We start from the raw sequence: 27,936 nt of genomic DNA, 5'->3' as shown, positions 1-27,936 counted from the left end.
GGTTGTGCTGAAATATCTTTTAAAAATTTTGACTCTTGTTTTCTTCTTTTGCATGACTTGTCTTGCTAATGGGTGATGTACACCAGTTCGTCTGTTCCCACTCTCCCTCCCCCCGAAGCCTTCTCCCCAAAGTCCATGGCGCAGTAATGCCTGGGCCTGACACTGGCAGAGAACCCAGTCGTAGCGGCATCTGAGTAAGTATGTTTCTGAACACAGCTGGCTTTGCACCCAAACTCCGGGGGTTACACTTTTCGTCTTCAACTGTATTTTCCCTACTTAGTACCAGGCAGCTTTGCCACCTCCTCTAAGGAGTTAGACGTCCTCTTGGGAAAGGCTCCCTTAAGAGTGTGAAAAGCCAAAGAGTGGTTGGCCAGAGCAGGGGTTATTTCTATATGGTTTATCAACAGGGCCGGCTGTCTTGCCTAGAGGTCACTTTGGGCCATCAAATCCTGCCCTGGGCCTAGGTCACAAGTGAATTTATAAAATGTTTTCTTAAGTACATGGAATTAAGGGTGCCTGGGTGGCTCACTGGGTTAAGCATCCAACTCTTGACTTTAGCTCAGATCATGATCTCAGGGTTGGGATTTCGAGCCCTATGATAGGCTCTGTGCTGAGTGTGGAGTCTGCTTAAGATCTCTCCCTCTGACCCTCCCCTGCTCTCACACTCGTGTGTGTGCGCTCTTTCAAAAAAATAAACACACAAACATACGTATGTATGTATGTATGTATTTTCCATATATGTGTGTGGAAATCTACCCAAGGTTCTTACTAGAGAAAGCCTCTTCCCTTGTGCAGATAATCTGCTCTCTGGCCTCACCTTACCCCTAACAATTTTTTAAGTAGGCTCCATGCCTAGCTCAGAGCCCAATGCATGGCTAGAACTCACAACCCTCAGATGAAATCCTGAGCTGAGATCAAGAGTCAGACACTTAACTGACTGAGCCATCCAGGTGCACACCCCTAGCAAATTTAAGAGGTGGCATCTCTTCTTCACTGAGAACTCATTCTCAAGCCACTTGTTTACCTCCTGCATTTGCCACAAACCATTTCCCTCTCCTCACTGTAGACCTTGGCATTCTTGTTTTCTTGTGGCTGCCAGGTGGTGAGCACCATTTGCCCCAGAGAGTCACCATCCTCATAGTGCTGTGGGGTGTAACAATTGCCTAGAAAACAAAGGGATGTATATCTTGTAATACAGAAGAATCCATTGCTCTGCAATATATGGGTTTTGGAATCTCCTGGAATCAATAGGTGAAAATGGAGAGCTGGATTTTACATCGTTTATCTCTTAGTAAAATAATAGTGAACTTAAACTGTGCTAATGTATGTACTACTAACTCTTACTTAACATATATTTTATATCCTTGAAACAGCCCACTGTGAGGCAGGCATCTTAGCATCATAAAAAAAGAAAACTGATGCAAAGGTGAACCTTGGAAGGTCACAAAGATACTAAGTGACGGAACTGGCTTACAAACTTATCGCCGTTTGGTTCCAAAATCCATGCTGTCATGCAGTATGATATACTTCCTCTACTTGGTGTTTTCTGTTGTTTAGAATATTTATTTCTGATTGTCAGGGGGAAACCTTAGCAGAAGCAAATGAATTGCCTACTGCTTTCTTCTCCAGGGGACTACTTTAGCTTAAACAAAGATGTTCTGTCCGGGCACTGGCAGGTAACCATTTATGGGACCTGACTTGTGTATCTTATGGGCTTCGCCTTTTAATCCTGAGGAAGGGAACGTGGCTTTCCCTTGCATGGCCTTGGAAAGGTTCACTTAAAAGAAAACTGTCTGATATGCTAATATAGGAACACGATTAGGTAAAGTTGAATTGTAACTCTTGGGAGGACTTCTCCACATGTTTGGTGCATAAAGGAAAATGTTATTTCTTTTTTGCTTATGTGTTTGATCAGATTGCCTGAGACACTTGTGCCCTGTTGTGCAAGGAGCCACAGTTGTATGCTTTCTAACAGACAAAAGAAACCATCCACCCTCTCTTTCTTATTTCATATACCCATGCTCAGCCGTTTCTCTTAAACTTCCTGTCATTTTGTAGTAGCACATCCTGAACAGGAACTTCCTTCTGGAAGTAGTTGTAACTATACTTACACTCTACATTCTAACTTCTTGGCCTGCACCTAAATGGATAGGAAAAAAATCACCATCTCTGTTCCTATGGTAATTGTTATGATGAATTCAAGGTCAATTCCCTTCCCCACTTATGGAAAATAGCCATTTCTATTATACCTAGCCCAGTATCATTAAAACAGAAATAATCTCTTTGTTATAAACTTTGAATAGTTGTCCTAAACCCTATCAGCACATATGACTAGCCTGGCAAGTTTAGGACAATGAACTGAAACTGAAAATAGCTAAATCCTAATTAAAAGGCATTTCAGGGGTGCCTGGGTCACTCAGACGGTTAAGTGTCGACTCTTGGTTTCGGCTCATGTTGTGATCTTAGGGTTCTGAGATCAAGTCCTGCATTGGGTTCTGTGCTCAGGGGGAGTCGGCTTGAAGATTCTCTTCCTTTGCCCCTCCCACGACTCTCTCTAAAATAAATAAATAAATCTTTTAAAAAATTGCATCTCAGTGTTTCCAATGGTGTAAATCTGAAGGCAATGAATTCTCTCAACGTTTGTTTAACAGAACTATCTTCATTTTACCCTTTGTTTTTGAAAGATATTTTCACTGGGTATAGAATTCTAGGTTGACCTTTTCCTTTGCTCTGTAACTACTTTTAAAATGTCATACCATTCTCTTCTGGACCCTGTTTTTGCTGATGATAAATTAGCTGCCATTTGCACTGTTCTTTCTCTGTAAATTATGTGTAATTCTTTCACTACCGACCACCACACACTTTTAAGATTTTTCCTTTTGTTTCTTACTTCTTTTTATATTTTAGTTTTTCTTTGTCTTTATTTTTCAGTAGTCCAATTATTGATGCGCTGAGGTGTGGTTCTTTTTTGTATTTATCCTACTTGGATTTTGTTGTGTGTCTTGGATCTCTAAATCTTTTTTTTTTTTTCTTTTGCTAACTTCAGGAAATTTTTCATCATTATTTCTTTAACTTCTTTTTCTATCCCTTTCTTGTTCTTTCCTGGTAGACTTCCAATTTCATGTGTATTAGACTGATACTTTCCTAAATATCCTTGAAACTCTTTATTTTTTCAACCATTCTCTCACCTCTTCATATTGTATCATTTTCATTGATCTATCTTTGAGTTACCTAATCCTCCCATCTGCAATTTCCAGTTTGTTGGTTACGCCTAGCTAGTAAATTTTTAATGGTATTCTTTGATTCCACTTTCTATTTGGTTCTATTTGATAGTTTCCATTTTTCAGCTGAGATTTTTTTCATCTGCATCCATTTCTATTGTGTTTTTTCCTTATTGCCTGACTTGCAGTCCTTTGGCCCTATTTTTGTTGTTTGTTGTTTTTAAGCATTCCTGGTAATTTTTGAATTAATTATTTTTATTAACATATAATGTATTATTTGCCCCAGGGGTACAGGTTTGTGAATGATCAGCCTTACACATTTCACAGCACTCACCTTAGCACATACCTTCCCCAATGTCAACCCAACCACCCTCTCCTCACACACCCCCTCCCCCCAGCAACCCTCAGTTTGTTCTGTGAGATTAAGAGTCTCTTATGGTTTGTCTCCCTCCCAATCCCATCTTGTTTCATATTTTCCTTCCCTACCCACTACAACCCCCCACTATGCCTCTCAAATTCCTCATATCAGGGAGATCATATGATAATTATCTTTCTCTGATTGAATTATTTCACTCAGCATTACCCTCTAGTTCCATCCACATCGATGCAAATGGCAAGATTTCATATCTTTTGATGGTATTCCATTGTATATATACACCACATCTTTATGCATTCATCTGTTGATGAACATCTAGGTTCTTTCCATAGTTTGGCTATTGTGGACATTGTGCTATAAACATACGGGTGCACGTATGTGCACTCTTTGGATGATTACATTTGTACCTTTACATTTGTATCTTTACATTTGTATCTTTACAGTAAATACCCAGTGCTATTGCTGGGTCATAGGGTAGCTCTATTTTTAACTTTCTGAGGAACCTCTGTGCTATTTTCCAGAGTGGCTGCCCCAGCTTGCATTCCCATCAACAGTGTAGGAGGGTTCCCCTTTCTCCACATCCTCGCCAACATCTGTCGTTTCCTGACTTACTAATTTTAGCCATTCTGACTGGTGCGAGGTGGTATCTCTTTGTGGTTTTGATGTGTATTTCCCTGATGCCAAGTGATGTGGAACACTTTTTCATGTGTCTGATGGCCCTCTGGATGTGTTCTTTGCAGAAATGTCTGCTCATGTCCTCTGCCCATTCCTTGATTGGATTAGTTGTTCTTTGGGTGTTGAGTTTGGTAAGTTCTTTATAGATTCTGAATACTAACCCTTTATCTGAATACTAACCCCTAAATACTAGCCCTTTATGTCATTTGCAAATACCTTCTCCCGTTCTGTCAGTTGTCTTTTGGTTTTGTTGACTGTTTCCTTTGCTGTGCAAAAGCTTTTATCTTGGTGGAGTCCCAACAGTTCATTTTGCCCTTGCTTCCCTTCCTTTGGCGATGTTCCTAGGAAGAAGTTGCTGCAGCTGAGGTCGAAGAGGTTGCTGCCTGTGTTCGCCTCAAGGATTTTGATGGATTCCTGTCTCACATTGAGGTCTTTCATCCATTTTGAGTCTATTTTTGTGTGTGGTTTAAGGAAATGGTCCAGTTCCATTCCTCTGCATGTGGCTGTTCAATTTCCCCAGCACCATTTGTTTAGGAGACTTTTCCATTGGACATTCTTTCCTGCTTTGTCGGAGATTAGTTGACCATAGAGTTGAGGGTCTATTTCTGGGCTCTCTGTTCGGTTCCATTGATCTATGTGTCTGTTTTTGTGCCAGTACCATACAGTCTTGATGATGACAGCTTTGTAATAGATCTTGAAGTCCGGAATTGTGATACCACCAACTTTGGCTTTCTTTTTCAACATTCCTCTGGCTATTCGGGGTCTTTTCTGGTTCCATATAAATTTTAGGCTTATTTGTTCCATTTCTTTAAAAAAATTGATGGTATTTTGATAGGGATTGCATTAAATGTGTAGATTGCTATAGGTAGCATAGACATTTTCATAACATTTGTTCTTCCAGTCCATGAGCACAGAATGTTTTTCCTTTTCTTTGTGTCTTCCTCAGTTTTTTTCATGAGTACTTTATAGTTTTCTGAGTACAGATTCTTTGCCTCTTTGGTTAGGTTTATTCCTAGGTATCTTATGGTTTTGGGCACAATTGTAAGTGGGATTGACTCCTTAATTTCTCTTTCTTCTGTCTTGCTGTTGGGGTATAGAAATGCAACTGATTTCTGTGCATTGATTTTATATCCTGACACTTTTCTGAATTCCTATACAAGTTCTAGCAGTTTTGGGGTGGAGTCTTTTGGATTTTCCACATAAAAGTATCATATCATCTGCAAAGAGTGAGAGTTTGACTTCTTCTTTGCTGATTCGGATGCCTTTAATTTATTTTTGTTGTCGATTGCTGAGGCTAGGACTTCAGGTACTATGTTAAATTACAGTGGTTGTAGTGGACATCCCTGCCATGTTCCTGACATTAGGGGAAAAGCTCTCAGTTTTTCCCCATTGAGAATGATATTCGCTGTGGATTTTTCATAGATGGCTTTGATGATATTGAGGTATGTACCCTTTATCCCTACACTTTGAAGAGTTTTGATTGAGAAAGGATGCTGTACTTTGTCAAATGCTTTTTAAAAAAAAGATTTTATTTATTTATTGACAGAGATCACAAGTAGGCAGAGAGGCAGGCGGGGGCGGGTAGGCTCCCTGCTGAGCAGAGAGCCAGCTGCAGGGCTTGATCCCAGGAGCCTGGGATCATGACCTGAGCCAAAGGCAGAGGCTTTAACCCACTGAGCCACCCAGGCACCCCTGTCAAATGCTTTTTCAGCATCTATTGAGAGTATATGGCTCTTGTTCTTTCTTTTATTAATGTATCACATTGATTGATTTGTGGATGTTGAACCAGCCATGCAGCCCAGGAATAAATCCCACTTGGTCCTGGTGAATAATACTTTTAATGTACTGTTGGATCCTATTGGCTAGTATTTAGGTGGGAATTTTTGCATCTGTATTCATCAGGGATATTGGTGTGTTATTCTCCATTTTGGTGGGTCTTTGTCTGGTTTTGGGATCAAGTTAATGTGGCCTCATAAAATGAGTTTGGCAGTTTTCCTTCTATTTCTATTTTTTGAAACAGTTTCAGGAGAATAGGTATTAATTCTTCATTAAATGTTTGGTAGAATTCCCCTGGGATGCCGTCTAGCCATGGGCTCTTGTTTTTGGGAGATTTTTGAAGACCCCTTCAATCTCCTTACTGGTTTTGGGTCTGTTCAGGTTTTCTGTTTCTTCCTTTTTCAGTTTTGGTAGTTAATGTGTCTCTAAGAATGCATCCATTTCCTCCACATTGTCGATAAGTCTGCCCAGGGGTTTATCAGTCTTACTAATTCTTTCAAAGAACCAGCTCCTCGTTTTGTTGATCTGTTCTACCATTCTTTTGGTTTCTATTTCTTGATTTCTGCTCTGAGCTTTGTGATTTGTCTTCCCCTGCTGGGTTTAGGCTTTCTTTGATGTTCTTTCTCTAGCTCCTTTAGGTGTAGAGTTAGGTTATGTACTTGAGAACTTTCTTGTTTCTTGAGAAAGGCTTGTATCACTATATACTTTCCTCTCAGGACTGCCTTTGCTGTGTCCATAGATTTTGAAATGTTGTGTTTTAATTTTCATTTTTTCCCATGAATTTTTTCACTTCTTCTTTAATTTCCTGGTTGACCCATTCATTCTTTAGTAGGATGCTCTTTAGCCTCCATTATTTGAGTTCTTTCCAACTTTTCTCTTGTGATTGAGTTCTTGCTTCAGAGCATTGTGGTTTGAAAATATACAGGGTATGATCCCAATCTTTTGCTACTGGTTGAGACCCAACTTGTGACCCAGAATGTGATCTATTCTGGAGAATGTTCCATGTGCCCTAGGGAAGAATGTGTATTATGTTGCTTTGGGATGGAATGTTCTGAATATATCTGTGATGTCCATCTGGTCCAGCATCTCATTTAAGGCCTTTAATTCCCTGATGATCTTTTGCTTGGATGATCTGTCCACTTCAGTGAGGGGGGGGTGTTTAAGTCCCTTACTATTGTATTATCAATGTGTTTCTTTGATTGTGTTATTAATTGGTTTGTATAATTGGCTGCTCCCATGTTAGGGGCATAGATATTTAAAATTGTTAGGTCTTCTTGTTGGACTGACCCTTTGAGTATGATATAGTGTCCTTCCTCATCTCTTATTATAGTCTTTGGCTTAAAATCTAAGTTATCTGATATAAGGATTGCCACCCCAGCTTTCTTTTGATGTCCATTAGCATAGTAAATTGTTTTCCACCCCCTCACTTTAAATCTGGAAGTGTCTTTGGGTCTAAATGAGTTTCTTATAGACAGCATATGAATAGGTCTTATTTTTTTATTCATTCTGAAATCCTGTGTCTTTTGATTGGGGCATTTAGCCCATTTACATTCAGGGTACTATTGAGAGATATGAATTTAGTGCCATTGTATCACCTGTAAGGTGACTGTTAATGTGTATTGTCTCTGTTCCTTTCTGGACTACTACTTTTAGGTTCTCTCTTTGCTTAGAGGACCCCTTTCAATATTTCCTGTAGGGCTGGTTTGGTATTTGCAAATTCTTTTAGTTTTTGTTTGTCCTGGAAGCTTATTATCTCTCCTTTTATTTTCAATGATAGGCTAACTGGATGTAGTATTCTTGGTTGCATATTTTTCTAACTTAGGGCTCTGAATCTATCATGCCAGTCCTTTCTGGCCTGCCAGGTCTCTGTGGATAAGACTGCTGCTAGTCTAATATTTCTGCCATTTAGTGCTACAGACTTCTAGTCCCAAGCTGCTTTCAGGATTTTCTTTTTGTCACTAAGACTTGTAAGTTTTACTATTAGATGACAAGGTGGACCTATTTTTATTGATTTTAAGAGGAGTTCTCTTTGCCTCCTGGATTCTGATGTTTGTTCCCTTTCCCATATTAGGGAAAGTATCTACTATAATTTGGTCCAATATACCTTCTGCCCCCTCTCTCTTTCTTCTTTTGGAATCCCAGTTATTTTCATATTGTTTCGTCTTATGGTATCACTTATCTCTGAATTTTGGTGCAGTAGTTGTTTGTCTCTCTTTTGCTCAGCGTCTTTATTGGTCTTCTATATCACTAATTCTCTCTTCTACATCATTTATCCTAGCAGTAAGAGCCTCCATTTTTGACTGCATCTCATTAGTAACTTTTTTGATTTCAAGTTGGTTAGATTTTAGTTCTTTTATTTCTCCAGAAAGGGATTTTATTTCTCTAGAAAAGGTTTCTCTAATATCTTCCATGCCTTTTTCAAGCCCAGCTAGCACCTTGAGAATCATCTTTCTTAACTCTAGTTCTGACATATTACCAATGTCTGTATTGATTGGGTTTCTAGCTGTCGGTACTACCTCTTGTTCTTTTCTTTGTGGTGAGTTTTCCTGCCTTGTCATTTTGTCCAGAATATACGAACGAGAGAATATAATATTAAACAGGTGGCAATGACCCCAGAAAAATATACACTAACCAAATCAGAAGAGATTCAAAACTGGGGGAGAAGAAAGGAGGAAAAAAGCAATTAAAATAAAAAATAAAATATTGTGTGTGTGTGTTTGTGTGTGTGTGTGTGTGTATATCATATATATATATATAAGACTGGTGAATAGAACAGAGCCACCCACTTGATTTTGGGTGTATTTTGGTTTCTTAGAAGAAACTACCTCCCAAAATTTTAAAGAAAGTAGGACTTATATATATACATGAAAATAAGGGTAAACATGAAGGGACAGAATATGATTGTAAAGGTGAAAATTTAAAAAAAGTTCTAAAAAAAGAAATTGATAAGATAAGTTGGTTAGAAAAAGGAAGAGGAAAAAAAAAGAATGTGATTAGGCTGGAGACTAGAACAAAGCCATGTGCTAGATTAGGGTATATTTTGATCTATTGTAAGAAACTGTATTGCAAAATTTTTTAGAAAAAAAAATCTATAGATATATAAAAAATAAGGTTAAATACAATGAAGGGATAAATATGATTATGATAATATGGTTTAAAGAGATTTTTTAGAAAGATATTGTTAAACTAGTTAAAAAACATTAAAAGCAGAAAGAGGAAAAGTTAAAAAAATAGAATAAGAAAAAAAGTAAAATTTTAAAAATTTAACTTTGCAAGACTTAAGGATCATGGGGAAAAGCCATGAATTCTATGCATTGCTTTCCTCTAGCTCTGGAGTTCCGCTGTTCTCCTTTATTGGTGAGCTTGGTCTGGCTGGATGTTCTTGCTGATCTTCTGCAGGAAGGGCCTCTTGCCGTGATTCTCAAATGTCTTTGCCTGAGGTGGAATTGCACCGCTCTTGCCAGTGGCTGGGCTAAATAATCTGCTCAGGTTCACTCTTGGAGCTTTTGTTCCCTGAACACTTTTCCAACAGCTCTGGAGGATGGGAATGAAAATGGCGGCCTCCCAATCTCTGGCTTGGAGGAGCCGAGAGCTTGGGGCCCCACTCCTCAGTTCGCCCTCAGAGAAAAACAGTCAATCACTCCTGTCTCCCTGGTCTCTGGCTACACTCGGAGCTCACCTGCCTGTGACTGAGTGTTTGTATCTCTGGCGCACAGCCCCATTTGGAGTCTCCAAAACTAGCAGATTCCTGCCTCACTGTTCCTCCCAGTGGAGAAAGGTGAGTCTCCCCGGATCTGTCACTTGTGCGGTCTCTGCTCAAAGAGCAGTGGTCTGACTGTGCCACAGATCAGTTTCATGTAACCCTGAGCTGAAAGCTCACTCTCTGGCTCTGTCTTTGTAGTCGGCTTCCCCACTCCAATACCTGGCAGCTTTGCCACACTCTGGTACCCCCAATCTTTCTGTGACCCCACAGGACCTGAGACCACACTGTCCTTGCAAGGGTCTCCCCCCTCCCAAGCCCCTGGCCTCTGGAGCGATGTCCCTCAGTGGAGCAGACTTCTAAAAGTTCTGATTTTGTGCTCCACCAGTCTGCTGCTTGCCAGGAGCCAGCCCCTCCCCCCCAGCAGTCTATCTTCCCATCCCTTGGGACTCACTTCTCTGCTCATCCTACCTTTCAAAAAGTGGTCCATTTTCTGTTCCTAGAATTGCTGCTCTTCTTCTCTTCTATCTCCTGTTGAGTTTGTATGTTTTGAATGGTTTGATACCTATCTAGCTGAACTCCTGGGATCTGATGTCATTTCAGTCTGCTACTCCTCCACCCTCTTACGTCTTACCCCTGGTAATTTTTGTTTGGATGATGAACCTTATGGTTAAAACATTTTAAGAACTCTGGACTGTTACTCTGTTCTTCTGAAGAGGTCTAATTTTCTTCTGGAAGGCAACTAGGAAATTGGCAGATCATCTTGATTCTTTTGAAACTTGATTGCAAGCATTGTTAAGTCTGGTCTGTTTAAGGTTATCCCCTTAGTTTTATGACAAAGCCATGGTTCCCGGCCACTCTAGGATCTCAAATTCAAGCTTGAATGTTAACCAAGATCATTCTACCTTGAACTCTGACCTCTGTTTCCCCAGTAATTCTTAGATGCTAAGGGTTCTGTTGACTCTATAGCCACCCTATTCTGTTTTTTTTCCCCAGGGTTCTTTATTTTCTTCTTCAGGAAGGCTTACACTGCCCATGAACATTTTCAGGGTCAGACAATGACTTGGGAGGACTTTGTGTGAAGATCTTTAGGCTCTTTCTCTGTGATTCTCTTCTTTTTTGGTTTTGCCCAGATCCAAGTGCTTTGACAGCTCCAAATACTGACTGTTGTCTCTTTTTCTGCTAAGACTGCCATTCAGCTTGGACACTTTTCCTGTGTTCTCCCTTTTGGAAAATGTGCTTAGGGAAAATGACAGGGTAAATGTGGACCTCCTATGTTCTCCTGCTTTGAGCATTGTAATCTGTCAAATTTGGTTGCTCTCCAGTGCCTTCTTCATGTTTTCCTATAGTTGTTTTTGATGAGATAGCTAATCAGTTATGAAATGGTTTGTAGTGTAAGAATAATAGAGTAAGGTCACCTACTTACAGGCATAATTAGGGTTGTGTGTGTGTGTGTGTGTGTGATTTGTTTGTTTGTTCTTTTGGTGGAATAGTGGAATTATCTGGCCTATCAAGGAATAAAGTACCTGGAATGTAGAGATGTGAGACAGTGTAGTATACCAGTGTTGACTATTTCTTGGAAAATTATGTGAAAACATTTGAAATCTTTTAGGTGTCATGTGATTTAAAAACTTTTTATTGATTCATTAATGGCTAAACAAGCTTTACTGATTGAAAAATTTCCTTTCTGTGCTCATTCGGAGGGAGCTCATCTCTAGTCAGAAATTGTTGTGTTATATCTCCAACTACCATATATTAACCTAGTAAATCTAGTGACTATATCACTCAGTGTACATGAGTTTAATAGAGATCAAAGAAAATGTAAAAATCGTGTCAAAATAAAGCCTTTTCTAGTTGTTTGGGCCAAAGGAGTGAGAGGAAAAGGGAACACACTATTTGGAATTCTTAATTTAAAAATTCAATGATTTTTTTTTTAAAGATTTTATTTATTTGACAGAGAGAGACTCAGTGAGAAAGGGAACACAAGCAGGGTGAGTGGGAGAGGGAGAAGCAGGCTTCCCACTGAGCAGGGAGCCCGATGCGGGGCTTGATCCCAGGACCCTGGGATCATGACCCGAGCCAAAGGCAGCTGCTTAATGGCTGAGCCACCCAGGCACCCCCCAAAATTCAATGATTTTTAAGGAGCATTAAGATGAGGAACACAGAGGGGGGAGACTATCTTAACTTTGCTACTGGTTTTACTATATTTAAATTTTAATAAATATTATCTAAACTAAAACATATCTAAAAATTCAAAAGCATCTTAATTAAGAATAACTCTGATTAACAATCTTTTAATAGCTAGCAATTTTCAGATACATGAATGAATGAACTCTATAGAACATTACCAGGTATTGCTTGTACCTTTTGACCCATTTATGGAAATAAAGAAAAATATTTGTCTTACTGAATTATTTAAATGAGCAACTTTTATGATAACAATTTAAAGAACTTAGTATTGGCTAATGGGCAAAACTTCAATTTTTTTCCTTCTTTAGTTAAATGTTTAGTTGTAATGATATTTCTCACAGGCATATGAACCTACAATGGTATTTTGGTTGTTTAAAAATTCTAGACAAACCCAATCCATAACCAAGAGAACTTTTTCCCCTTTCATTGTCAGTAGATGAATCCACTCTGGATGGAAAACATCCTGTAGTTAATTTGCTTTTACTGTGTTCTTGTGGCCTCCATCCCAGGAGTCTTTTAACCCCAACCCAGCCTTTGTTTTTATTCCAGAGATAGCATTTGTACTAATTCTGTTTGCACTTGTGCATGTTACTCCAGTGTCTAATAAAAACTCCCTTTTCAAAAACAAGAATTGATTTTTTGGGGTAGAGAGTCAATCCCAAAATATTTCCTCCAGTCTTAGCATATGAACAGATTAAAGCTAAAAGGAAATTTAAATTGCTGAAATTATTCCATTAAAGGTTAATATGCCCAACCCCTTTTCCTTCCTTTGGTACAGCACTGCTCTTCCTTATGGATCTCCAAATGTAACCATTGTAATGAAAAAAAAAATGCCAAAGCATGAGGCAAAAATATACATCAGTACTTTCCTGGGACCTTGGGGCTCTCAATAAAATGTGCTTGTACATCCTTAAGTCACAAAACCAGTTTTTTCATAGTTTTGATAACTTTCTGAGCTGGTCTCTCAGTTTACCCAGGCAATGACCTCATTTTCACGACAGAACACCTCTTTAGGAAGCAACAAGATTATGAAATCAAACTTTGATCTGGATCCTCTGATTATGGGAAAAATGTAAATGTAATTCACTTCCTAGAAACCATGTAATTTAGGAGACTTCAGTTGAGAAGTAGAGCCAAGGCATGGACTACAGAAGTTGGTATTTATACTTTGAGGTCTCACTCAATACTGGCTCCTTATTTCCCCAGCAATGATGTTTGATGGTTGGTTTTGAATACTTTAAAAAGCAATTTAGTTTCCTTTTTCTTTCCCCCTTTTTTTTCCCCCCAGTACTTCTGAGGAAGCAGTTTTTCACTGTTTAGAATTTAAAGACAATTGGTGGAATTCAGAAATTCAGCAACTGCCAAATAGAAAGGGAAATCTAAACTTTAGTTTTTAGAACAATTTGGACCAGCTCTAGATTTTTTTCCTTTCTGCTTTTCTATACTGAAATTCCTGCACATTTACATTGTTTGTAGCCAGTTATGGTTTTTCAAGCTGTCTACATTTGCTATGTGATAGGGAGATCAAATATGAATTCTGCATTTAACTGAATTAATTATTGTGAGTTGTTAGTTCAAAGGCATGAAACTGTTCATCTAAGTTCATTAAACATGTAACATTGATCAACTACTAAATTGCTAACTTTCATCATTAATTGATAGAATCTGGATTTTAACCTTGTTAACTGTTTTAGTTGAAAGGATTTCTCTATAGAACTGGCTGATAAGGTTGTAACAGGGTGGGAATATACTTCTATTGTTCTCAGAGGAAGTTAAAATGCAAAAGGTCCAAATGTACAAATAACTTAAAACTCTTAGGAAAAATCTGGGTAAAAGAAATAAATGTACTTTTTTTTTTTCAGTTTTCATTTCCATGTTAGCTTTAGGGTAAAAATTCAATTTTAATATCATAATGTTTGTTTCTATTCAGAACTTGTGTTAGACATGAATATGCTTGGACCATGAGGTTGAATATATATATTAAGATAATCTGTTCGAGTTTTACTATGAGTTTTTCAGTTGCATTTCTCACCAACTTACAGCTTAGTAACTTTTATTTTTTATTTAGGTAGGTTATAGGATAAAGTTCTGCAACACATTTGCTAATAACCTAGGTCTTTCATGATATGGAGTCAAATATTATATGCTTATAGCTCTCATTTTAGCAGTTAATCATAGACTGCTTAACTGTTCACTATAAAACTGTCTGGTTTCTACAAGGAGATTATAAAAGCCTGGGAAATAAGGTTATAACATTACCATAATATCCAGTGTCCAAGACTTGATTACTTTCTTTACAACTTGACTAAAATTAATAATGGTTTTCATTAGTAGAAACATAGGCCAAAATTGTTCATGATAAATGTGATTAGAAAATCATTGAAGTCTTTCTTTCTTTCTTTATCTTGAATCTTTACAAATCATGAGTCTTTTTAAAAAATTTATAATATATATATTTCTTAAATTCTTATCATCTTTCAAAGGGGACCATATAAATTTCTGATATACATTTTAAAAGGAAAAATAAATGAAAATTGTCATTATTGGTGATTTTATTTATAAGTATTCCAAACTCTAGAGAAATTTGGGTTATTAAGCAACAGACTCACAAAGAGGCCATTGAACCATATTTATAAGGTGGAAGAAGGATGTGATATAGTAGAAAGAAATTACTTTTGTTTTCTAAAGCTTTTTGTTTCTGGTCCTCAGGGATGGTAAGTGGAAAAGAAGGAGAGAATGAGGGAGCCAGTGTTTTTTGTCTCTCTACTCCTGGAGGTACCCGTCTTCCAGGAAGAGTTGATGCTTTAGAATAGCATTATTCAAACTGGTTAAGTAAATGAAATGTTCAAATTGGTTAGGTATATGAAAGTCAAGAATTTAAGTACATAACTATTCTAAAATATGCAAGCATAGATAGTTTAAAGGAATCCTTTCCCAGATCCTCAAATACCATCTGCTCTTTTATAAAAATGATGTGCCTAAGAACAAACTTGTGGTGGAGATGTCATTCTGGTTAACTCCCTTTTCACAATTGACCTCTGTTATTCCTTTGCTATAAGATACCATACAGGCTGCTCCCCATACCATCCTCACTCAAATCTTGACATCATTTTAGAGATGGGGGAGGAAGAAGTCCAACCCAGCATACTATACAAAACCTAAACATTAAGCAAATATGAAGGTAGAATTAAAAAAAAAAAGATTTTAAGACATGCAAACTAAAAAATAAAATAAAATAAATCATGCGCCTTTTCTCAGAGAGTTACTGGTGCATGTACTGCAGCAAAAAAAAAGGGAGTAGACCAAGAGACAGGTGATCCTCAACATAGGAGAAATAAAAAGTCAATTCTGGAAGTGATACTAAAAGAATATTTCCAGTTCAATAGCTATAATAGATTTGATAGCAATCAATCCAAGTTCCAATGAAAGGGAATAAGGCGAAGGAGGGATGTTTTCAAGCAAGGAAAACATTTGATAGATTTCTTGCTGTGTTAAAATATATTGAGAAATGATTTCCAATTCTGATGAAAACTTCCAAGATGATCAATATACTGAAAATTAAGTGAGTGAAAGAAAGATGGCAAATAGTGATTGCAATTATACAGGAAAGAAATAATCATAGCATAACATGTTTTTAGTTATTAAAATATTTACTTTGCTTAAGAGTGCCTGAGTGGCTCAGTCAGTTAAGCATCTGCCTTCAGCTCAGGTCATGTTCTTGGGGTCCTGGGATCAAGCCCTGCTTTGGGCTCCCTACTCAGTAGGGAGTCTGCTTCCCTTCTTCTGTCTCTCCCCAGGCTTGTGTTCTCTCTCTCTCTCTCAAATAAATAAATAAAATCTGAAAAAAAATTTACTTTCTTATAATAATATAAACAGCTGGATAATGATTTAACCAGAAATTGTGGTATAACTCTTTTTGGGGGAATGGGGGAAGACAGAATATGTATGTGTGTGTGAATGTGTGGGCACATAAAAGAGTTAAATCATTATCTTAGTGTTAAGGGTTAAATTAAAAGAACATCCAGAAATCATGCTATACTCTGGTATAACAAAAAAGACTTTGGAATTGGGATGGGGAGTAGTGAGTATGGTAGGCAGATCCTCCCAAAGATGCTTTTGTCCTGATCCCCAGAAAACATGACTATGTTAAGTAGCATGGTAAAAGGAACTTTGCAGATGTGATTTAATTAGGGATTTTGAGATTGGGAGATTATCCTGGGTTATTTAAGTGAATCCAATCACATGAACATTTGGGGTCAGAGAGGAGGGAGAGAGAGAAAGAGAGAGAGAGAGAGATGTGACCACAGGAGTGGTCATGACCCTAGGAACACAGGTAGCATCTAAGAGTCAGGATCATCCCTCATCAAAGAAACAGGGACCTCAAGTTCTACAACCTCAAGGACCAAATGTTGCCAAGAACCTGAAGGAACAAGGAAAACAGATTCTCCCCTGGAGCCTCTAGAAAGGAAGTGCCCTGTGGACTTTAAGATTTTAGCTTAGCGAGGCCTGTGCCAGACTCTGACCTACAGAACTGTAATATAATAAATATGTGTTGTTTGAAGCTACTGAATTTGTGGTATGTGTTATAGCAGCCAATAGAAAACTAATATGGCAAGGAAGAGGTATTTTATTTAAGCTTTGTAGAACATTTTACTTTTTACGTGAATAAATCTTTTAAATATGTAATATTTTTAAAGCTTTAGTAAATAAGAGTTGATATTTCTTAATGTAATTAAAAACATAACTAAGCCAATAGTCAACCTCCTTTTGGTTCTGTTTCCATTAAGCATGTTATATATGAATTCTGGTGGTTTATGCAGTTCCTAAAATTGTAGAAGGGCCCCTGATTTTCAGTCCATTTTGGAAGTTCCAAGTGGTCTAAGCCCATGTCTATATAGTTGTGGTGGTTTAAAAGAGTGGCTGTTAAGTTTTTGGTACTAGTCAGAGTTGGGGTTATGTGCCCTTTGCTTTTATCTGGGCTGGCTTGTGATGGTTTTTACCAGTCAACAGTAGAAGTGGCATGAGGTGACGTGTGGGCCTAGATTATACAAGACCATGCTGCTTTTGCCTTCTTCACTCCTGGAGCCCTGAACTACCAGGTACAATGTCTGGTTACACTGACATCACATGCTGGGAGGTCATGCATGGTGCTCTACTTAATACACCTGGTTCTACTGGTTCTTCAACCATCCTTGTCCAGGCATGCGTGCATGAGTCTTCATGTACAGAAGTCATCCTGGGACCCTCTAGGCCAGCCCATCTGCCAACTGAATACCAGAGTCATTTTTGTCAAACCCACATGGAACAGAAGAATCACCCAGGTGATCCATACTCGCATTCCAGACCCACAAAACTGTGCAATATAATAAAATGATTTTTGTCAAATAAAGAAATAAAATCTTTTAAAAAATTTACTTGCTTATAATAATGTAAACAGCTCGATAATGATTTAACCAGAAATTGTAGTATAACTCTTTTGTCGTAAGTCAACAACAATTTAAAGTTTGGGGATAGTTTGTAATATAGTAATAGACGACTGTAAAATATTTTATTAGAAGGCAACTTCTCATGGTAGCTTCTGCACCCTCAAGATTATATTTGGTTTTGCAGATCCTGGCCGAAACTCCAAAACCCATGGTGCTTGGTTCCTAACTGGGGGCTGAGGAGCCAGCCCACCACCAAGTCCTACAGAAGCCCCCAAGACTTAATCTATGGAATCCAACAGTCTTTCCAAGTTGGGTCACCTTCTTCTATTACTCTCCAAGCACAACTCATTTCCATGACTGCGTCTCACAAAACAAATTTAGCCTTTTTTTTTTTTTTTTTTTTTTAGGTAAGAAAACTCAGAACTCAAGGACTTTAAGACCAACTATCTTGGGGAAAATTTCTCATGTTTCCATGAGAAACACCATCACTAATAATCAACCAGCTCTCCACCTTCATAAAATAAGATGTCCAAGCATGGTACTGGCATAAAAACAGACACATAGACCAGTGGAACAGAGTAGAGAGCCCAGATATGGACCCTAACTCTATGGTCAAATAATCTTCGACAAGGCAGGAAAAATTATACAGTGGAAAAAAGACGGTCTCTTCAATAAATGGTGCTGGGAAAATTGGACAGCTATGTGTAGAAGAATGAAACTCGACCATTCTCTTACACTGTACACAAAGATAAACTCGAAATGGATAAAAGACCTCAATGTGAGACAGGAATCCATCAGAATCCTAGAGGAGAACATAGGCAGTAACCTCTTTGATATCAGCCACAGCAACTTCTTTCAAGATATGTCTCCAAAGGCAAAGGAAACAAAAGCAAAAATGAACTTTTGGGACTTCATCAGGATCAAAAGCTTCTGCACAGCAAAGGAAACAGTCAAGAAAACAAAGAGGCAACCCACGGAATGGGAGAAGATATTTGCAAATGACAGTACAGACAAAAGATTGATATCCAGGATCTATAAAGAACTCCTCAAACTCAACACACACAAAACAGATAATCATATCAAAAAATGGGCAGAAGACATGAACAGACACTTCTCCAATGAAGACATACAAATGGCTATCAGACACATGAAAAAATGTTCATCATCACTAGCCATCAGGGAGATTCAAATTAAAACCACCTTGAGATACCACCTTACACCAGTTAGAATGGCCAAAATTAGCAAGACAGGAAACAACGTGTGTTGGAGAGGATGTGGAGAAAGGGGAACCCTCTTACACTGTTGGTGGGAATGCAAGTTGGTGCAGCCACTTTGGAGAACAGTGTGGAGATTCCTTAAGAAATTAAAAATAGAGCTTCTCTATGACCCTGCCATTGCACTACTGGGTATTTACCCCAAAGATACAGATGTAGTGAAAAGAAGGGCTATCTGTATCCCAATGTTTATAGCAGCAATGGCCACGGTCTCCAAACTGTGGAAAGAACCAAGATGCCCTTCAATGGATGAATGGATGAGGAAGATGTGGTCCATATACACTATGGAGTATTATGCCTCCATCAGAAAGGATGAATACCCAACTTTTGTAGCAACATGGACGGGACTGGAAGAGATGATGCTGAGTGAAATAAGTCAAGCAGAGAGAGTCAATTATCATATGGTTTCACTTATTTGTGGAGCATAACAAATAACATGGAGGACATGGGGAGATGGAGAGGAGAAGGGAGTTGAGGGAAGTTGGAAGGGGAGGTGAACCATGAGAGACTATGGACTCTGAAAAACAACCTGAGGGTTCTGAAGGGGCGAGGGGTGGGAGGTTGGGGGAGCCAGGTGGTGGGTATTAAGGAGGGCATGTATTGCATGGAGCACTGGGTGTGGTGCAAAAACAATGAATTCCGTTACGCTGAATAGAAATTAAAAAAAAAAAAGATATTCAGGGTTAGAATTAGGATTAAGTGGCAGGGAGAGGATGTTTAAATTTTACCAGTTAAAAAAAAATTATTGGTTACTTATTGCACTTTAGCCAGAGAATGTGTTTTACATTGTGTGATTTTTAGTATCTATTGAGGTGTTCTTAATGTTTTAAAATATGATCAGTTCTTTAACTCTTCCAAATGTTTATATTAAATAAATATATGGAATATATTTTTTAAAAAATCTATTGATTATATTATTGAATTCTTCCAATAATAAAAGATAATTATATAGTATTTACTCTAAGTGAGGCTTTGCCTTAGAAACTTCAGATAAATTAACTCTTCACCCATTTGCTATTTTATTATTATTAAGATTCGTATTCATTTACTTGACAGAGAGAGGGTGAGAGAGAGAGAGAGAGAGCACAACCAGGGGGAACTGCAGGAAGAGGGAAAGGGAGAAGCAGCCTCTCTGCTGATCAGGGAACCTGATGCCTGGCTTGATTCCAGGATGCCTGGACCATGACTTAAGCCAAAGGCAGACTCTTAACCAACTGAGCCATCCAGGCATCCCCACCTATTTACTTTTAACTGTATGTACCTTTATATTTAAAGTGGGTTTCCTATAGACAACATATAGCTGGGTCTTGTTTTTGGTCCACTCTGACAATCTGTCTTTTAACTGGTGTATTTAGACCATCAACATTCAAAGTGATTATTGATATAGTTTGATTAATATCTACTATATTTGTTACTGTGTTCTATTTGTTACTCTTTTTTTAATACCTACTTTTGTCTTCCATTTTTTCTGTCTTTCGTGGTTTTGATTGAGCATTCTCTATAATCCTATTTTCTCTTCATTTTTAGCACATCCGTTGTGCTTTTATTTTTATTATTTTTACTTTTTTTTTTTAGTGGTTGCCCTAGAGTTTGCCATGTACTCTTACAACTAACCCAAGTTCACATTTAAATAGCCCTGAATTGCTTATTGATTCCTGGATATTGTGAATGCCTTACCCAACAAAATAATCCTAATCCTCCTCCTTACCCCTTGAATCATTGCTGTCGTTCATTTCAGTTATCAGCATATATAGGCATATGTACATACATATGTACATACGAGGTATAGACATCAGCGCACATAGTTGAATACATTCTTGCTATTATTTTGAACAAAATTTATCTGTTAGGTCAATTGGGAAAAGTTTTTATTTTACCTTCACTTATTCCTTCTTTGATGTTCCTCCTTTAGTAGATCTGAGTTTCTGACCTACATCATTTTCCTTCTCTCTAAAGAGCTTCCTTTAACATTTCTTGCAAGGCTGATCTGCTGGCAGCAAATTCCTTCAGTTTTTGTTTGTCTGAGAAAGTCTTTAGTTGTTCTTTACTTTCGAAGGATAATTTCTCAAGATACAGAACTCTAGCTTCTGTGGGTTTTTTGTTCAACACTTTAAATATTTCATTTCATTCTCTTGGTTGCATGATTTCTGAGGGCAAGATGGATGTAATTTTTATCTTTATTCCTCTACATGTAACATTTTTTTTGTTTGTTTTCTAATTTCTTCCAGGCTTTTTTTTTTTTTTTAAGATTTTATTTATTTTTGAGAGAGAGGGGGCACACAGGGAAAAAGGGGTAGAGGGAGAAGTAGACTCCGTGCTGAGCAGAGAGCCTGACACAGGGCTCGATCCCAGGACCCTGGGATCATGACCTGAGCCAAAGGCAGACGCTTAACAACTGAGCCATCCAGGTACCCCAATCCCAGTTAACTCTTGAATAATAAATGTATTTTGAAAATATTTCTTCTCTCTCTGCTACTTCTAGTTACTCCATTTTTGCTTACTTTGTAGACACTATTTGAAAGTCATTCTGACTTTCAATGTTCTCATATATTCTTTTATATTGGTGCCTTCTTTTTATTTTTTTCTCAGGTCCCTTGATTCTAAATGTTTGAGAGTCAAAAATCACTAGGGTACTTTAATTACAGTGCTTTGAATGAGTTGGTTTGATTTGCCTTTTTAATCTGTGTTCTCTCTGTATCCTAGCCCAGCTTCTGGGAGGTTCAAGGAACAGAATGACTCACCACACTGTGTGCTGTGTCATCGGGAAAGAGGGAGCCTGAGGAGCAGAGATAGACTGGGACTCAGTTTCTGGATTTTGACCTCTGCCGGCTCACTGGCTGTCTCTACATGGGGCTGCATTTTGACTGGGGTTTATAGGTAATCACTTAATTTCATGTTCTTTGTAGCTTTTCCTTTCAAAAATGGCAATAATTATCCTTTATCCCTCCATCTCCCCACCAGGAAATAGTAAAGCCTTCATTATTACTAAAAACAAAATGAAATTGTCAATCTGTCCAGAGGTGTTTGCCATATAAATACAGAAAACAATTCTCATGATTTCCTTGGCCTTCGTGGCTGTGCCCATAGGGTAAGTAAGCACTTTCTCAATGAAGGGGCCATTTTGAAATTCCTTCCACAGAAGTCTGGTATTCATTCTAAATGGACCTGGAGGCTGAGGAGCCCTGGAGTGGTTCCAGCTGGTTCAAACTCTGCCAGGTAAATATTTCCACGAACTACAAGCTGGGGTAGACTGGTTATTCATGGGCTTGGCTGTTACTGTTGTATTGTTCTTGAGTTACTTTTGTGTTATATTTTTAGAACCCCTATAATTTTATAGGTCCTGATGCTTAATCTGAGTCTTATACACACTTAATCTGAGTGTTCTTATAGATGTAGAATACTAGAGCAGAGTGGAACAATCTACCTTTTAAGAAAGGACATTTATTGTAAGTGTAATAAGATGATTTAGAGGTAGGTGTTTTGAGAGTGGCTAGGGACAATATCTTGTGTGTCCCATGCTCATTCTTTCCTTTTGCTCCAACCTCTAGCACGTTTAGTTTTTATCCTTAGGTTTGATGCTTTTCCGTCACCAAATGGTTGCCATACCACAGAGAGTGAGTCTTAACAAGGTGTTGTATGAGTACAGAAGTAGGGAGTCGATAGATGGCAAGAGAAGCCTGGTGGTGGGTATTATGGAGGGGATGTATTGCATGGAGCACTGGGTATGGTGCATAAACAATGAATTCTGGTACACTGAAAAGAAATTAAAAAAATAAAAAATTTAAAAAAAGAATAATAAAAGTTGAAATAGTCACTGTAAAAAAAAATAAAATAAAAAATGTATAATACCATAAAAAAAAGAGAGAGAGAGAAGGCTCTTCTCACATACTTGTCTTCTTCTTTTTTTTGTTTTTTTTTTTTAAAGATTTTATTTATTTATTTGACAAAGAGAGATCACAAGTAGGCAGAGAAGTAGGGGGAGCGGGGGAAGCAGGCCCCCCGCTAAGCAGAGAGCCTGATGCAGGGCTCGATCCCAGGACTCTGGGATCACGACCTGAGCCAAAGGCAGAGGCTTAACCCACTGAGCCACCCAGGGGCCCCACTTGTCTTCTTTTATGCAAGAATAAAAATCTGTCCCCAGAGTCCCTCTACTTCACATCTCTTTGGGCAGAAGGGGATCTCATAGCCTCTCTGAGCAGCAAGGGTGGCAGGGAGTATTTTGCTTTTTCAGTACCTACATTCAGAGGTGGGCAAGGAGAAGGGATAAGGAATGACTGACCAAAGTGTTAGTCAACACTAACAAGTTCTTTTTCTTTCTTTCCCTTCTATTCTGCTCACAGAAGTCATTGCCTGCCAACAGCCTACCACAGTCTTGGGAATGAACTCCAACAAAGTTACCATCATGACCGCTGATGCATCCCATCAAGGATGGAAGAATGGGCTCCAAATGCTGTTGCACTATTCCTGAAAGGTAATCAGCTTCTGTGCACGAGTGGATGGAACGGGTCTATTTACATTGCTTTGAAGTTTACACAGTAAATCACCGAGACCTGTGCACGCAGAGGAATGGAGGGGAAAGAAGACTGAATGAGTCTTGATCTGTTTCTTACAACTGCCTTGTGAAGGCTGCAGGCAGTCATTAATACTGATGATTATATAAATACAGGATGGACAGTTGAATGGGTAGCTCTTCGAATTCTAGGAACTGGGTGTGAGCAGTTTTATTTATAGGTTCCAAATGGCCAAGGTGCCTGGACTGTAAGTTTTCTCTTCACAACATGGTGGGTATAGGTCCACTGATGGTTGGAGTTTATCATCTGAAAGAGATGGTGCTCTCCTTTAAGTTATTTTTTTTTTCATTTCCTTGCATTTATATTAAAAATTGTATTTTTTGGCTCTAAATAGTTGGAGGATGGCATGGAATGACCTTGTAATAAGGCCATATATAATGCAATTAACTCTATGTACTATTTCTAGAGTAGTTTCCCATTGACAGGAATATAGAAGCTATCATTAGCATCATTTTTATGGATGAGTCTGTTTGTTTTTATTGTATCCAGTAAGATATGCAGTTCAGCACTTTACCTTGGAAGAGAAGTGCAATGAAGTTTAACTGTAAAGACAGTCAAACTTTATCACCAAGATGACAGGACCCCAACTCTGAGTGTGGCAAGGCTGTTGTAATGATGAGTGAAGGTGACGTATGTCCTACTGAGCGTGAGCTCCTTGATTTGAAAACAAAGGGAACAAATTGATATCGATAAAACCCTAAGAACTTTGGAAAATCTTGCTGTTTCTGCATCAATACTCTCTACTTGGGATGGATTTAGCTGAGAAACCCTGATACTGTCAAAAAAAATAAAGGGTTTACTTTTTCTTGCATAGAGGGGGAAGGTGGTCATTTTGGGGTCCAGGGTGCTGCTCCAGGGTCAGTCTCATGTTGCCCTTCTGCTTTGCTGTCCTTCAAGCAGAACTGCCGAGCATCTAAAAATGAGGTCAACATTCCAGAAAGACAAAGAAGGAAGGATAAATGGCTGTATCAGGACTTGGGACATTCCCAGAAATCCCAGGAAACATGTATCTTGTTGTTATGAACCATGTCCCACGGTCACTGTTAGCTGCAAGGGAGTCCAGTGACTGTTTTTAGTTTCTTAACTGCACACATTGATATTGCTGGGTTCTCTTAAGGAGGATGAAATAGGGAAGTGATATTGTCTAAGCAACGGGCAAGCTATGCCACACCCATCACCATTGGCAAACCATGTCTGGGAGTCCACTCGGTAGGCATTGCTTTCCATGTCTATTTCCATGGTAAATGTAGGTGAAAGTGATCAGATGTAAAAAAAAGTTCGCCGTTTTCTTTTCTTTTCCAAGTAAGCAATAGTAGCCTTCTCATTCGTGTTTACTCTGTTTTCTAATTTATGTGCACAATTTTACATATAATTCTGTTTCTCAGTGAGAAAGTGAAGGTTCATTGGATGATGACATGAGTTCTGAAAAGGCCAAATTCATTCGACTGTTAGAGGGGTCTAGGATTCACCTCAGGACTGCTGTGCTCCCTGCATGGTCCCAGCATCCTGGCTTCCCCTCTGGAACCAGCCGCTCAATGCTGAGTAGACCTGGAGGTGTTTTGAACCTCAGGCTGAGGAGTAGCTTCTGAGTCATCAGGTGGCCCATTTTTTCTGCTGTGCCTAACCTAACTGTCTATCTGGGTCTGCAGGACCACTCCCAATGGTGTCAGAGACAGCAGGTCAGCAGTGTACTTAAACAGAGCCAGAGAAATACTGTAGTCCAGCCTGATCACATCACAAATCCCAGGCTTTTATTCTAGGAGCCTGAAGTATACCATGAGTTCCAAGCCAATGGACCTAGTACAGAATTTGTAACCATAATACAAATTGGGACATTTTTTAAAAATTATTTTTATTAACATATAATGTATTATTTGCCCTGGGGTACAGGTCTGTGACTCACCAGGCTTACACATTGCATAGTACTCACCATAAAACATATCTTCCCCAATGTCCATAACCCAACCACCCTATTCCGACCCCCCAACCCCCAGCAACCCTCAGTTTGTTTTGTGAGATTAAGAGTCTCTTGTAGTTTGTCTCCCTCCTGATACCATCTTGTTTCATTTTTTCTTTCCCTACCCCTCACAACCACCCACTCTGCCTCTCAAATTCCTCAAATCAAGGAGATCATATGATAATTGTCTTTCTCTGATTGACTTATTTTGCTCCGCATAATACCTTTTAGTTCCATCCACGTCGTCACAAATGGCAAGATTTCATTTCTTTTGATGGTTGCATAGTATTCCATTGTATATGTACTCCACATCTTCTTTATCCATTCATCTGTTGATGTACATCTAGGTTCTTTCCATAGTTTGGCTATTGTGGACATTGCTGCTATAAACATTTAGGTGCACATGCCCCTTCGGATCACTACATTTGTATCTTTAAGGTAAGTACCAAGTAGTGTGATTGCTGGGTCATAAGGTAGCTCTATTTTCAACTTTTCAAGGAAACTCCATGCTGTTTTCCAGAGTGCCTGCACCAGTTTGCATTCTCATCAACAGTGTAGGAGGGTTCCCCTTTCTCCACATCCTCGCCAACATCTGTCGTTTCCTGACTTACTAATTTTAGCCATTCTGACTGGTGCGAGGTGGTATCTCTTTGTGGTTTTGATGTGTATTTCCCTGATGCCAAGTGATGTGGAACACTTTTTCATGTGTCTGATGGCCCTCTGGATGTGTTCTTTGCAGAAATGTCTGCTCATGTCCTCTGCCCATTCCTTGATTGGATTAGTTGTTCTTTGGGTGTTGAGTTTGGTAAGTTCTTTATAGATTCTGAATACTAACCCTTTATCTGAATACTAACCCCTAAATACTAGCCCTTTATGTCATTTGCAAATACCTTCTCCCGTTCTGTCAGTTGTCTTTTGGTTTTGTTGACTGTTTCCTTTGCTGTGCAAAAGCTTTTATCTTGGTGGAGTCCCAACAGTTCATTTTGCCCTTGCTTCCCTTCCTTTGGCGATGTTCCTAGGAAGAAGTTGCTGCAGCTGAGGTCGAAGAGGTTGCTGCCTGTGTTCGCCTCAAGGATTTTGATGGATTCCTGTCTCACATTGAGGTCTTTCATCCATTTTGAGTCTATTTTTGTGTGTGGTTTAAGGAAATGGTCCAGTTCCATTCCTCTGCATGTGGCTGTTCAATTTCCCCAGCACCATTTGTTTAGGAGACTTTTCCATTGGACATTCTTTCCTGCTTTGTCGGAGATTAGTTGACCATAGAGTTGAGGGTCTATTTCTGGGCTCTCTGTTCGGTTCCATTGATCTATGTGTCTGTTTTTGTGCCAGTACCATACAGTCTTGATGATGACAGCTTTGTAATAGATCTTGAAGTCCGGAATTGTGATACCACCAACTTTGGCTTTCTTTTTCAACATTCCTCTGGCTATTCGGGGTCTTTTCTGGTTCCATATAAATTTTAGGCTTATTTGTTCCATTTCTTTAAAAAAATTGATGGTATTTTGATAGGGATTGCATTAAATGTGTAGATTGCTATAGGTAGCATAGACATTTTCATAACATTTGTTCTTCCAGTCCATGAGCACAGAATGTTTTTCCTTTTCTTTGTGTCTTCCTCAGTTTTTTTCATGAGTACTTTATAGTTTTCTGAGTACAGATTCTTTGCCTCTTTGGTTAGGTTTATTCCTAGGTATCTTATGGTTTTGGGTACAATTGTAAGTGGGATTGACTCCTTAATTTCTTCTTTCTTCTGTCTTGCTGTTGGGGTATAGAAATGCAACTGATTTCTGTGCATTGATTTCATATCCTGACACTTTTCTGAATTCCTATACAAGTTCTAGCAGTTTTGGAGTGGAGTCTTTTGGGTTTTCCACATAAAGTATCATATCACCTGCAAAGAGTGAGAGTTTGACTTCTTCTTTGCTGATTCGGATGCCTTTAATTTATTTTTGTTGTCTGATTGCTGAGGCTAGGACTTCTAGTACTATGTTGAATAGCAGTGGTGGTAGTGGACATCCTTGCCATGTTCCTGACCTTAGGGAAAAAGCTCTCAGTTTTTCCCTATTGAGAATGATATTCGCTGTGGGTTTTTCATAGATGACTTTGATGATATTGAGGTTTTTCATAGATGGCTTTGATGATATTGATGGCTTTTGATGATATTGAGGCTATCCCTACACTTTGAAGAGTTTTCATCAAGAAAGGATGCTGTACTTTGTCAAATGCTTTTTCAGCATCTATTGAGAGTATCATATGGTTCTTGTTCTTTCTTTCATTAATGTATTGTATCCCATTGATTGATTTGCGGATGTTGAACCATCCTTGCAGCCCAGGAATAAATCCGCTTGGTCCTGGTGAATAATCCTTTTAATATACTGTTGGATCCTATTGGCTAGTATTTTGGTGAGAATTTTCACATCCGTGTTCATCAAGGATATTGGTCTGTTATTCTCCTTTTAGATGGGGTCTTTGTCTGGTTTTGGGATTAAGGGAATGCTGGCCTCAAAAAATGGGTTTGAAAGTTTTCCTTCCATTTTTATTTTTTGAAACAGTTTGAGGAGAATAGGTATTAATTCTTCTTTAAATGTTTGGTAGAATTCCCCTGGGAAGCCATGTTGCCCTGGGCTCCTGTTAGTTGGGAGATTTTTGATGAGGGCTTCAATGTCCTTACTGGTTATGGGTCTGTTCAGGTTTTCTATTTCTTCCTGGTTCAGTTTTGGTAGTTTATATGTCCCTAGGAATGCATCTATTGCTTCTGGATTGTCAAATT

General features: G+C 38.6%; 1 long non-coding RNA gene across 1 annotated transcript; it reads left to right on the top strand.

Annotated features, from left to right (window-relative positions):
* The first annotated feature begins 89 nt into the window (after positions 1–89).
* Positions 90–23,987, top strand: LOC125082473 (uncharacterized). Its single transcript, XR_007121980.1, has 5 exons — positions 90–194; positions 21,342–21,515; positions 21,600–21,854; positions 22,979–23,109; positions 23,699–23,987. It is a non-coding gene; the product is annotated as an uncharacterized LOC125082473 (long non-coding RNA).
* The last annotated feature ends 3,949 nt before the right edge of the window (positions 23,988–27,936 follow it).

The sequence above is a fragment of the Lutra lutra genome, chromosome 12 (assembly GCF_902655055.1).
Source record: "Lutra lutra chromosome 12, mLutLut1.2, whole genome shotgun sequence".
Lineage (NCBI taxonomy): Eukaryota > Metazoa > Chordata > Mammalia > Carnivora > Mustelidae > Lutra > Lutra lutra.
The sequence above is the reverse complement of the archived record's forward strand: the minus strand, read 5'-3'. Positions and strand labels throughout refer to the sequence as shown.